Consider the following 14,413-nt stretch of genomic DNA (forward strand, 5'->3'; position numbering starts at 1 on the left):
CGTCTGTGAAAGGCGGACATATAAATAGTGGTAGTTTTCTAACATGCTTTTACACTAATGCTAGGAGTCTGTCTAATAAGATGGGTGAACTGGAGTACCTCATATCAAAGGAGGAAGTTGACATAATAGGCATCTCAGAAACATGGTGGAATGAGGACAATCAGTGGGACACTATCATACCGGGATATAAATTATATCGGAAAGACAGAACAGGTCGTGCGGGTGGCGGAGTGGTACTATATGTGAAGGATAATATAGAATCAAATGAAGTAAAAATCCTAAAGGAATCAAAATGTTCCATAGAATCATTATGGATAACAATTCATTCCTCTAATATGAATATGGCATTAGGAATATATTACCGACCACCTAACCAGGACAGTGATAGTGATGCTGAAATGTTAAGGGAGATTAGAGAGGCTATCAAAATAAAAAACACAGTAATAATAGGAGATTTCAATTATCCCCATATTGATTGGGTGCATGTCACCTCAGGACGGGATTCAGAGATTAAATTTCTTGATGCCTTAAATGACTGCTTCTTGGAGCAGCTAGTACAGGAACCCACAAGGGGAGAGTCGATTCTCGATCTAGTCTTGACTGGAACGCAGGATCTGGTCCAAGAGGTAACTGTTACTGGACCGCTTGGAAATAGTGACCACAATATAATAACTTTTAATATTCCTGTGTTGGGAAGAACACCGCAGCGGTCAAACACTCTGGCATTTAATTTCAAAAAGGGGAATTACACTAAAATGAGGAAGCTAGTTAAACAGAAACTAAAAGGTAGAGTAATTAAACTAAAATCCCTGGAAGCTGCATGGAAACTGTTTAAAGACACCATACTAGAGGCCCAACTTAAATGTATACCCCAAATAAAAAAACACAGTAAGAGACCTAACAAAGAACCACCATGGCTAAACAGCCATGTTAAAAAGGCAGTGAGAGAGAAAAGGGCAGCTTTTAAAAAGTGGAAGTCAAATCCTAGTGAGGAAAATAGAAAGGAACATAAACACTCCCAAATTAACTGTCATAATGTAGTAAGAAAAGCCAAAAAAGAGTTTGAGGAACAGCTAGCCAAAAATTCAAAAAACAATAGTAAAATGTTTTTTAAATACATTAGAAGCAGGAAGCCTGCTAAAAAAAGCAGTGGGGCCCTTGGATGATAAAGATATAAAAGGAGCGATCAAGGAAGACAGTGCCATTGCGGAGCGATTAAATGATTTCTTTGCTTCAGTCTTCACGGCTGAAGATGTTACAGAGGTTCCTAAATCTGAGCCAGCCTTTTTAGGCGACAAATCTGAGGAACTCACTCAGATTGAAGTGACATTAGAGGAGGTTTTGGAATTAATTGATAAGCTGAATAGTAACAAGTCTCCAGGACCAGATGGCATTCACCCAAGGGTTCTGAAAGAACTCAAATGTGAAATTGCGGAGTTATTAACAGTGGTTTGTAACCTATCCTTTAAATCCACTTTGGTACCAAATGACTGGAAGACGGCCAATATAACACCAATATTTAAAAAAGGCTCTAGAGGAGATCCTGGCAATTATAGACTGATAAGTTTAACATCAGTACCAGGCAAATTAGTAGAAACACTAGTAAAGAGTAAAATTGCAAGGCACATAGAAGAGCACGAATTGTTGGGCAAAAGTCAGCATGGTTTCTGCAGAGGGAAGTCGTGTCTGTCTAATCTATTAGAATTCTTTGAAGGGGTTAATAAACATGCGGACAAGGGGCACCCAGTGGACATAATATACCTAGATTTCCAGAAAGCCTTTGACACGGTCCCACACCAAAGGCTTTTATGTAAATTAGGTGGTCATGGGATAGGAGGAAAGGTCCTTTCATGGATCGGGAATTGGTTAAAAGACAGAAAACAAAGGGTGGGAATAAATGGTAAATTTTCACAATGGAGGGGGGTAACTAGTGGTGTTCCCCAGGGCTCAGTCCTGGGACCGATCCTGTTCAACTTGTTCATCAATGATCTGGAAAATGAGGTAAGCAGTGAGGTGGCAAAGTTTGCAGATGACACCAAGTTGTTCAGGACAGTCAAAACCAAAAGGGATTGTGAAGAACTACAAAAAGATCTCAGCAAACTGAGTGATTGGGCAGCAAAATGGCAAATGAAATTTAATGTGGGTAAGTGTAAGGTAATGCATGTTGGAAAAAATAACCCAAATTACACGTACTACATGATGGGGTCAAATTTAGCTACGACAGATCAGGAAAGGGATCTTGGAGTTATAGTGGATAGTTCTCTGAAGACATCCACGCAGTGTGCAGCGGCAGTTAGTAAGGCAAATAGGATGTTAGGAATTATTAAAAAAGGGATCGATAATAAGACAAAAGATATCATACTTCCCCTATATAAAACTATGGTACGCCCACATCTCGAGTACTGCGTGCAGATGTGGTCTCCTCACCTCAAAAAAGATATATTGGCATTAGAAAAGGTTCAGAAAAGGGCGACTAAGATGATTAGGGGCTTGGAAAGGGTCCCATATGGGGAGAGGCTAGAGAGACTGGGACTTTTCAGTTTGGAAAAGAGGCGATTGAGGGGCGATATGATAGAGGTATATAAAATCATGAATGGTGTGGAGAAAGTGAATATAGAAAAATTATTTACCTTTTCCCATAATACAAGAACTAGGGGACACCAAATGAAATTGATGGGTAGTGGGTTCAAAACTAATAAAAGGAAATTTTTCTTCACACAGCGCACAGTCAACCTGTGGAACTCCTTGCCCGAGGCGGCTGTGAAGGCCAGGACTCTATTAGGGTTTAAAAAAGAGCTTGATAAATTTTTGCAGGTCAGGTCCATAAATGGCTATTAGCCAGGGATAAAGTATGGTGCCCTAGCCTTCATAACAAGGGCAGGAGATGGATGGCAGGAGATAAATCACTTGTCTTCTGTTCTCCTTCTCTGGGGCGCCTGGCATTGGCCACCGTCGGCAGATGGGATGCTGGGCTTGATGGACCTTTGGTCTGACCCAGTATGGCCATTCTTATGTTCTTATGTTATGTTCTTATGACAGAATGCTCCCAACCAGCAGATCTCTTTGGAGCTATCTGCAGTCTTAACACATGCTCTGTTGATAAAACCTCTGTCGAGAGAAGTTTTGCTGAACAGAAGCCTTAGGGATAAAAGACATAGACATAAGCCTTAGGGGTAAAAGCATGAAAAACCAGAAAAAGCTTGTCTGCAGGCAAATATAAGGTGACTAATGCCAGGTTGCTGGAACAATTTGTATAGTGAGGTTCGGAAAGACACTGAACCAAATTGTAGACCCCGTGGACACGCCACTCTCTGTGCACTGATGACTACTGTTTCTGCTGTAGAAATGAGGATGAATTATGGAAACAAAATGAATAAAATATATCAAGTGAGCAGGGAAACTACAGGCCCTAGATTTTTCAAATTAATCTCACGGTTTAACCTACCTGTGCCTAGTCCTGCCCATCTATCCCATTCCCATGAACAGTTTACTAAAATGGAAACCACAACTCTTATCTTAGGAGTGCAGGGGAGAAACAGAATAAATTACCAATACATGATGAAATATGCACATTACCCTAAGAAAAAAGCTCTCAATTTGTATGAGCTATATTTTTAAATATATTGCAATCATTTAACCAATATTTATAGTAATACCCCCACTCCTCCATTCTCTAATGTTTAATTTTAAACATTTTTACAACAGTTAAGATATTGATTCCAATATTCAATCATAACTAAATATAAAATGTACAGATTTTGCTCAAGGCCAGACTGCTGCAAGTTTACTTAGACTATTTTCATTTCCAAGTGACACAGATTTGTAACTCATACAACTACTGCGAAGTATAGAGTATCATTTATTTACTCTTATTTTTATTCCCAACTTATTTACTTTCCTATTTTGTATTATGAGGAAGGCCAAGAAAGTGCAACCAAAAAGTTAGCTAAATGTATGGACATTTTTATTGTTTACTTTTATGAAAGCTGTTACATGGATTCTTCTAGTGTTAAAACACTTTTTTGAAAGAGCATTCTCTCATTTGCACCTATAGGTGTTAGCACTGCTTTTTTATTTCTTTAAAAGAAAAAAAAAAAAAAGTGCTGGAACTCAGATGGCTCTCTGCCACCTCCCCACAGCCTATCCCATGGCTGGGGCTACCAAATACCAGCAAGTATGCGCACAAAAAAAACAAAACAAAACAACAAAAACCACTAACACTGTGTGTTAATTAGCTGCATGAAGTGGAAAACACAGTAGGGCCTCAACATTTGTTCAGAATCCTTGCAAGTGTGTGTAGGGTGGGGGGCTCAGAGTCCTGGGGAAAGCCATGACTGCTGCTGGCACTCCCAACCTTGAAGCCCCAGGGGAAGCAAGGCCAATCGCGAATAACTTCATTTGTGAATGTGGCACTCACGAATGTGGAGAACCTACTGTAATTTCACCAAGAAGTTTAAACCACTGTAACATTTTATAAATATACAGAGCTCATAAAAAGAAAATAAGTTCATGGATTTCTGCAAATCCTTCAGGCACTCAGCCTCAGTTAACAACTAAAGCTCTCTATACAGATACCACCATGCAAACAAAAGCCTACACCAACTTAAAGAACTAGAAAACCTCCATCTGTTCAGGAGTAAGAGTCATGATAAATGCTAAATTAGACTCTTACCTAAATGGGAACTCTCAAATCAGACACGTGTTAAAAGTGAGTCGCAAAGTAACAATTATTTATTGCTTCATTGGCTACGTCTACACGTGAAGCCAACATCGAAATAGCTTATTTCGATGTAGCAACATCGAAATAGGCTATTTCGATGAATAACGTCTACACGTCCTCCAGGGCTGGCAAGGTCGATGTTCAACTTCGACATTGCGCGGCACCACATTGAAATAGGCGCTGCGAGGGAACGTCTACACACCAAAGTAGCACACATCGAAATAAGGGTGCCAGGCACAGCTGCAGACAGGGTCACAGGGCGGACTCAACAGCAAGCCGCTCCCTTAAAGGGCCCCTCCCAGACACAGTTGCACTAAACACCACAAGATCCACAGAGCCGACAACTGGTTGCAGACCCTGTGCATGCAGCATGGATCCCCAGCTGCCGGAGCAGCAGCCAGAAGCCCTGGGCTAAGGGCTGCTGCCCACGGTGACCATAGAGCCCCGCAGGGGCTGGAGAGAGAGCATCTCTCAACCCCCCAGCTGATGGCCGCCATGGAGGACCCGGCAATTTCGACGTTGCGGGACGCGGATCGTCTACACGGTCCCTACTTCGACGTTGAACGTCGAAGTAGGGCGTTATTCCAATCCCCTCATGAGGTTAGCGACTTCGACGTCTCGCCGCCTAACGTCGAAGTTAACTTCGAAATAGTGCCCGACGCATGTAGCCGCGACGGGCGCTATTTCGAAGTTAGTGCCGCTACTTCGACGTAGCGTGCACGTGTAGACACAGCTATTGTGTTCTGTGCAACACCTAGAGCACGGCATTATCAAAAATGGTAAAACATAAAAAATCCTTTAACAATCTCTAACTTGCCTGTTCTCACTTCTTTGTCGCCGCTGCTAGTAGAACAAAGTTGTTCCCTTCTTCTTCTGTTGCAGCTGCACCTCACGACATGCTATTGACTCAACTGAACTTCAGGTTTTCCTGTGTCAGAGAGAAGAAGGCCACTAAATAAAGTGACAAAAAAAAACAAAAGAAGCATTGCTGCCGAAGATCCCATTTTATCAATCTTCATCACCAAAACAAAGGCATTAATTCACTCAAGAAAACAAAAACACTCACCAGAATGATATTCTCCCAATTATAATTATAAAGCAAACATGGATGTGAAATCCTGTCTGCGTAACGAACATGAATAATCTAAACAGAATGGAGTTTGCTGCATGATAGCTGAATACATTCTAATATATTCCTCTGGCTGTTCCTGCAGCATTTACAGGCCTACACAGAGCTATTTACAAATATACCCAGCAGGGCAAGAAACCTAGACTGAAGTATGCAATCCATGGTTGAATGAGGCAGTGAACCCTTCTAAATATGTACATCTAAGGCTCCCCAAGAATAGCTGCTGACAAGGCATTACAGAGAGGAACAGAGGTTGGCTTCGTTTTGGGACAAACGGATTCCTATGAACTAGAATGAGTAGTATTAGAACCCTGCAAATCTGTAGAAAGCTATATATCATATTTTCATATCAGACAAGATCTGTATCCAAGCAGGGCTTTTTTTTTTTAAATAGTAAACACCAATCACTATAACCTACCTGGGAAAGACTAAATGGGTAACAGTTGAAGAAGCAGCACTTTAGTATTTGTTTTTCAAGTAACTGAAAACTCTAAAGACATACTTGAATGTTTATGAATCTCTTCGCAGAGAAAAACAAAAGATGGGAAGTTGATACTCTGTAGCAGACACCAAATAAATTACATGAGGAAATGTGTAAGGAGCCAGTCATACAACTATAACATGTAGGCAAAAAAGCTCCGTTACCATATGTGATTTAAAACTGAAAACATCTGCTGGAAGTCTCATGCAGCTAATAGTAAAACAGCTGTATTCAACGTGGGGGAAATTCTAAATTGGTCTGTGTGTCCGGAAACAGAAAGGAACTATCACAGAACTACACTTTAATGTCAAAACAAAAAAAGCAGTCAAGTAGTACTTTAAAGACTAACAAAATAATGTATTAAGTTTGTTAGTCTCTAGAGTGCTACTTGACTGCTTTTTTGTTTTGATAGTATATAGACTAGTTTAGTAAACACCACTAAAGTGTAGTAACAGAGAGAAGCCATGCTAAACATTTTGACTTGACTGCACATATAAAACAGAATATAGAGTCCAGACCAGAGACAGATACATACATGGCAAAGTGCATTACAAGTGGGGGCTTGTCCAGGACTTCACCAGAGACCTCTGGAGCTCAGTACATGAGCCTCTACCAGATAAGACAAAACACTAAGGCTATAGAGCAGACTCATTACTCCCTCTGTGAATGGTCTCTGGATGGAACAGTACCCCACACCCAAAAGGTGTGTGGGCCACATACAAAGCTCACTGGATCTCAAGCTAAGGCCATAGAACAGACTTCACTCCCCCTTGTCAGTGATCTCAGTGCTTCTGGGTTACATATTCCCCACAGCTGAAGTGCATCCCAAGCTTCTGAGACCTCCCATTTTTAATGCCAACAAGCAGACTCAAACCTGGGACCGCTAGAGCTTAAAACATGAGCCTCTACCACACAAGCTAAAAACCAGCTAAGAGTACGTAACCCACACTCCAATGACTGATCTGCTCTTTAAAGAGGCTCATTAGTTCCTCCACATACTTTCACAAAGGCCATTTCCAGGTCTCAAGGACCGGCCTTCCCAGAAATTCTGTCCTTCTCCATTGTATGGAACCCCCATGGTCCACAGACCGTTTCTCCTGGAGGACTCAGCCTGGACATGAAATGGAACCCTCAGATGGCAGCTACAAATACAGTAGCAGGGGAAGAGAACACTCTCCAGGGCCAACTGCACCCCTGCTGGATGTGGTGCCCTCCATCCACGACCCACAGGTAAGCAGAAGGGAAGACTACAGCTGAGCACCAGAATCAGAGATGCGAATGTCACTGCTGGCTGTTGAGATTCAGGTGCTGCCCCTCAGCTTCATTCTTCTCAGAGGATGAAATTCTCCCGAACTCCTTTAACACAGGGAATAGTTTGGGCTGCATCTTCAAACACCATTCCTGCCTAGCTCCATTCCTGTCCAGCAAAAGCAGGGAAGCAAACTGACCCAGGCTGGGTTGCGAGGGAAGCTGTCCAATCAGAGCCAGCAGAGCTGCCCAACAAGAATCTTAATGAAAAAGACCCATTGTAGTGGTTGGTCATCTCCAGCAAGCTTCTGAGAGTGAGTGGGGCTAGGAAAAGCCAGAGGCAAAACAAACACCTCAGAAAGCGAAGCAGAGCTATGGGGACCATCTACAAAAAAAAAAAAAAAAAAAAAAATCCAGACACAGTCCTGGGACATTGCTGGGAATTACATGGGCAAACTACTGAGCTGAACAGTTAACCAAAAACAAATATATCAATAAATAAATGTAAATGCAGTTTGGCATCTCCCTCAACAAATTTCTGCAGCAGCAGGGACCATGGGCACCTCCAACAACTGAGGAAGCAGAAAAAACACTTTTTAAAAAGCAAATCAATGTTTCTACCCCAGAGACGTTTTAAGAGCTACCATCAGAGCTCTTGTAACCAATCACTTAATATGCTTCATGTTACAGGTTCTCTCTCCCAGCACACAACTGTTGCATTTTCAGTATGGGATTTGTCCCTTTTCTTTATTGGTATTGTCACATCTTTCTAATGATGAAATATCTTTTTCTTACAGGCTAGTATATCAATGATCTCAACTTATTATCGCATACGTTAATTTGTTACCATGGCCCTTTTGTGATTAGGTATCACATTTGTTATTTCTGTCCTAACCAGTTATTTGGTTCTAAATTGTAGCGTGCCTGCTACATTCAAGAGGATATGAATTTCAGCAGGTCCCTCTGCCAACCTGCTTCAACGCATCAGATATGGACCTTATGCTTACGCTCATCACCATCTACGATGTGAACCTATGTGAGCCAACTTCGCTATCTGGGTGAAAGCCCCCAGACATACTTATGCTAACTTTGCCTTAACTCAACATACAGAATATAGCCTGTAAGCCCCTTATGTGACAGCCAAACTACTTTAATAAAATCAAATAAAAATAAATAAAACAAAAAATACAAAGAAATAAGAAATCCATACAGAAGAAGATTATATATAGGCTAACAAGAAGGCTAGCCCAATAAGCTACAAAATTCTACAGATCACTTTTTTGTGCAGTAGGAGGAAGGGATTGTTTGGCTTCTCTCATGAATTTTCTTTATGCAGCCAAAAGAAACTCACATTTTGGGGGTTTAAATGTGTACAGCAAGTATACATGCTTATAAAAAGCTAACATGTACATGGATTTCTACATAACATGTAACAGGTTTGCTATATGGAACATCTGTATTCTGTAAAACTGATTACAAACAAATGAAGACTAAGCATTTTTCAGGCAAGTTACAATGTTTTGTGCTTGTTCGGTTTATAGACTTAGAATGACAACATGTTGGTAATGTGTTTGTTCTTCCAGTGCATCTACTATAAATAGCTGTCTTAAGTTAGACAAAAAGGTGTACAGTTAGTCACAAATGGCAAAGCCTAAGACCCCACAGAACTTAATCCACCCCTTATTCTTAAGGCACTTGTTTTACCCTCTCTCAAAGGATCTAACACAGAAAAACACAAATAGTAACAGAGATAACCATACTAGTCTACATAATATCAAAACAAAAAAGCAGCCCAGTAGCACTTTAGAGACTAACAAAGTAATTTATTAGGTGATGAGCTTTTGTGGGACAGGCCCACTTCTTCAGATCACAGCCATACCATCTGAAGAAGATGGTATTACCCTTTTTGGCCACAGCAATGTACTGAGCGCTCATGTTCACCTGATTATCCCCTATGATAACTACCAAGTCTAGTTCAGAATTATCGCCTCTTACCAGAGCCCCCTGTAAATGTGACCTGATTCTACATGCACTTCATCACTGCCATCGTACTGAATCCACAGATAGCTCCAGTGCCTCTGCTGATGTTGAGTTTGGGCTTGTAGGGAGCAGGCGTGGCTACTCCCTGAGGCTGAAGGGGAAAAATCCCTTCCTGCACCTCGGGGAACGGAATTTAGCCCTGCTTCCCTACCTGCCCAGAAGGCAAGGGGCGGGACTACCAGTATAAAATACCCCAGCCACCAGGGAGGCTAGACTGAAGCTCTAAGCTCTTGGGTTGGGAATCCTTTGTTCCAAAAGGCTGAGGACTGGTCTGAACCAGAGGGACCTGTGCCAGAAGACCAGGAAGATGAACTACTCACTGTGGTACCTTGCTTGACCTAGAGAAGCTGATCAGCATTACACCAGGTATGAGAGGGGAGATATGAAGAGGCACAGGGGTCAGCATGCTTTGGTATGGAGCCCTGATGGCAGACCACTGCTGCCAACCGGGCCCTGGGCTGGGATGCAGTGGAGTGGGTGGGCTTGTGTCCCCCCCTACCACTCCTAATCTATGGGTGGCAGTCTCTCCCCTCTCACTAGTCCAGGCACATGCCTGAGTGGCTCTGCTCCTGCTGCTTGTGAGGATCTGGACCTGCCCTGTATATCACCTGTTTGTTTGCTGCCCTGCCCAAGGGCTTGGGCCATTTGGGACTAGAATAATTGTGGTGCTTGCCCAAGGAGCCAGGAGTTGGCCTATGGGGGGCCTGAAAAAAGGACCAAGCCACAGGACTAAATCATGTAGGGAACAGATGTGACCACTCCCTGAGGCAACTTGCCTACAGAGCTTTTTAAAAAAGTAACACTTACAGTGCTCTAATTAGCTTCAGAACTGCAGGGAGTAGCAAAACTAGCAAGAATCCTGCCTATTTAACCCTACTGCTGCTTGAGAAAGCTCTGATCATAAGCAAGTTCCACAGCTGTTGTTAAGAAAGGACCAGAAATCTTTGAGGAAACACTTCGATTCTTCTCATCAAGAAAAGATCAAGACTGCATCCATGCCAGCTTTTCGAGTACAATATTCACTGAAGGGTCTCAAGATCAGATCTCACAATGCAACACAAAGTACTGCTGAGAAACAATTAGTCCTGGAAGAATTCTGCAATTGTTGCATTCAGAGCCACAGTAAAACTGCAGAATGCTCCCAGGATGGAAGGATGCAGCTATTGAACACATAGTGCAGAAAATTCAATAGCCAGTAATACAAGCGAACAACCTAGTTGGTCTAGATTAGAACACTATTTAGAAGACTCAGCACTATCACACCTGAAACTAAAGCAGTAAGCTACTCTACCAAAGAATGTATGCCTTAAAGTACAAGTTCTTTTTAAATATTGTGCTAATTACTATATAGTGCAGCTAATCATAGCAAACTTTCTTAAGTGGAGGAACTTTCAGTTGTACTTTGAATCATACAAGTTGCTGCCAATATTAAAATGCATTTACAAAAAGTTGCAAGTAAGCAGGAGCATGCAAATAATAAAATGGATATATGCATGGTATATTGTCTTTGGTTGCCCTATACTCAATACCAGGCTTGTATCAGTTCATTTTGGTCATTCAAGTTATTGCACTTTGGCCAGCCTGATGTCAAATAAGCCAATCCAATACGCGTGCTGTTTTCACACAATGCTGGAACAAGTGGCAGCTTGACTTAAGAATCATCATAATGCAGGGTTAGTGTTTTGTTAGACAGTTTGCACATTAACAATTTAAAGAAGGACCATGTAACTTAAGTAGGTAAAGCTGGACTCTAACATCAATTAACACACTGGAGAATTCAAATTTTGGTTTCTGAAATTCATACTGGGTTCCTTAAATGACCTTTAAAAGAAGTGCAGATGAAGACAATGTAAAATATAATACAAGAGGCAAATTTGTGAACTGTCATGTGAAACAGCTTTTTGGGGACTTTGACAATAGTACCCATGCTGCTAACTTTAAAGTGTCTGTTACTATGCCAGTTAACTATAAAATTCCACTTCAATGAGAGGAGAAGTTCATGGTGTGTATATGTAAGTGTCATCTGAATGAACTAGTTTAAAATAACTTCTCTACTAAATAACTCAGAGGGTTAACAGTAGCTCTGTCTCCAAAACAGAAAAAGAAAATCTAACACTTATTTTCTCCCTACAATATTTTACTTTAACAATAACTTTTTTTTGGGTGGGAGGGGCAGAAGTGTCATTTTTCTATCTATGTATTCATACAGATAATACACAAGACTAGAATACTGGCACAGGAGAGTACAGCTTGCTGAGAGGTCAGGCAGAGAAAGTCAAATCTAGAACAGCCTTTGGAAACAAACAGAAGAATTTGTTCAGAATTTGAAAGTGGAAGACAGCCTAGGCATAAACAAAAAGATGAGCTGATGATAAAAGGCTATCGGCCGATCCCAAGGGTCACACATTTCAGCTAGGCAACTTGGGCCCCAGGCAACAGGGCTACAAAACCTGTCACTTAGTGCCCTCATCCTGGCCATGACTTATTAAAAAATACCCATGACAATTCTCATTCTTGAAACATGACTAAGGAAGGATATATTAAAAAAAAAAAAAGCACAACAAAGATAGTGGATTTCAAGAACACCGACAATGGTTGGGGCATTGGTATGCACAATCCAATGGAAAAATCAGGTCAAGACAGACAGCAGCTTTTCAAAAAGATGTGATTATAGGCACAAGCAGCATCCCCTCCAACTGTTTATATCCATGTGCAGAATTAGTGTGCTGATATGGACATTGTATGAGGTTGAGGCTGAGGGATTTAGTGTGGGACTGACTCAGGGCTGGGGCAGAGAGTTCAGGTGCAAGGGGGGTGAGGGCTAATGGAAGGGACTCAGGCATGGGGTGCAGGGATTGAGGGTTCCTACTAGGATGAAAACTCTGGAGTGGGACATGGGATGACTGACTTAGGGTGGAAGCTGCAGAGCTTTGGGATGCAAGGGGGTTGATGGGATACAGGTGGGGATGAGGGGCAGGCAGTTCAGACTGCAGCAGGGAGAGAGAAGTCCCCACAGCCTTATCACACTGCTGCAGCTCCAGCCAGGTCAGACTGGACTGGACAGGGCAAAGAGCACCTCTCCCCAGCCATATCAGCCCTGGCCAGGGCAGGGAAGGTGCTCGTCTCTAACGGCAGCTGCCCTTACCTGCTATGTGACTGCACAGCTTACAGGGAATTTAGGGCACAAGAACATGCATCCTGCAAAGCAGGACAGGTAAGCAGTATTGCAAGCAACTACCCTTGCTTAACCAGGAGATCTTCTCAATCATCTAAAACCCTAGAAAAATTACAAAGAAGGAATATAAACAAATCATCAGGATATAAAGTTAGAAAGACTCAAGCACAAAATGAGACTAACCTAGCTAAAGACGTAACAGGCAACAAGCAAATATCCTAGCAGTTGAACCTCTCTAATCTGGCACCATCTGTAATCCAGCATGATTTTAGTTGGCTGGACAATCAATTAAACGGTGTGGCTAAATTTCCTGTGGTCCTGTGAAGGTTGTTTACAGCCACCAATCCTGGCCCTCAATGTTCTGGGCTGTTTAGCCAGAATTTACCTCCTCATATCTAAGAGCCCAGTGAGCAGTGGAAGTGTTGGTAATGCTGCTAGACAATATTGACTTCCTGTGATCCTGCAATTTCCCTCATTCTTCAGGGGTCAGGTCCCAAGGGTGCTGAACTAGAGAGGCTCAACCTGCACAAGACTGACCGACTACCCTATGAGCAGAGAAACTATAACAGCATTTGACACTGACAACCTATGACTTTTTTTTCATTTGTTTTCACCAAAAAGTTTAGTAGCAATTAGGTATTCAATGCAGTGAACTGACAGTGAAAGTGAGGTAGAACGTAAAGCTAAAATGGGAAAATAAGTCAAATTCCTTAGACAAGGTAGATGTCTTCAGGTCACAATGGTCTGAAATGCATCTTAGAACAGTAGTTCTCAAACAGGGTTACGCATACCCCTGGAGGCACACAGATCTTCCAGCAGGAACAATCAACTCATCTAGATATTTACCTGGTTTTATGATAGCCCACAGTGCAAACTAAAATTTAGAAAAAACAAGGACATCTATGCTGCTCTATATCCTATACATTGAAAGAGCACTATTTATATTCCAACCAATTTATTAATTCTATACGGCAAAAAAAAACAACAAAAAAAACCAACCAACCGTCTCTGGCACATCTGTATTTTTATGTCTGACTTTGTAGCAATTAGTTTTTAAGATGATACTTGCAGTATGCAAGACAAATCAGACTCCTAAAAGAGCAGGCTAGAAAAGTTGTGAACCACTTTCCTTGACTACTCAAAGAGCTAAATGAGGAGGTTATTTGAGACATGAGTGATAATCTTTGAAGTCACAGACTGGAGAGTTTAGCGAGGACTAGAAAAAGGCTAATATAGTAACTGACAATAAATGGAAATAAGGACAACCAGAGAATGGTGGGGGGGGGAGGTTGGAGATTTATAGACTAGTCATCTTCAATACCCAGAAAGATAATGGACCAAATTAAGCAATATTTAGACTCCCTAGAAAACAGTAAGATAAGTAACGGGCAGCATGGATTTGTTAAAGACAAATCCTGTCAAGCCAACTGAATAGCTTTTTTTCCCCAACAGAGTAACAAGACTTGTGAATGGTGGGGAGGTGGGGTACGTGCACCTTGACTTTAGTAAGGCCTTTGACACAGTCTCATAACAATCAAGCAAATTGGGGAAATACAAACTAGAAAGAGCTCCCATAAGGTGGGTGCAAAACTCGTTGGAAACCCCTTCCCAGAAAGTAGT

The 14,413-nt window shown here is 41.8% G+C and overlaps 1 protein-coding gene across 4 annotated transcripts in view; it reads right to left on the reverse strand.

Moving 5' to 3' along the window:
* Positions 1–14,413, reverse strand: part of KLHL13 (kelch like family member 13) — a 155,201-nt gene that overhangs the window by 127,351 nt on the left and 13,437 nt on the right. For all 4 annotated transcript variants that reach the window (XM_075007531.1, XM_075007529.1, XM_075007530.1 and 1 more), the window contains exon 2: positions 5,538–5,648. The gene's annotated coding sequence lies outside the window, so the exon portion shown is untranslated. The remainder of the gene's footprint in view (positions 1–5,537; positions 5,649–14,413) is intronic.

The sequence above is a fragment of the Carettochelys insculpta genome, chromosome 13, assembly GCF_033958435.1.
Source record: "Carettochelys insculpta isolate YL-2023 chromosome 13, ASM3395843v1, whole genome shotgun sequence".
NCBI lineage: Eukaryota > Metazoa > Chordata > Testudines > Carettochelyidae > Carettochelys > Carettochelys insculpta.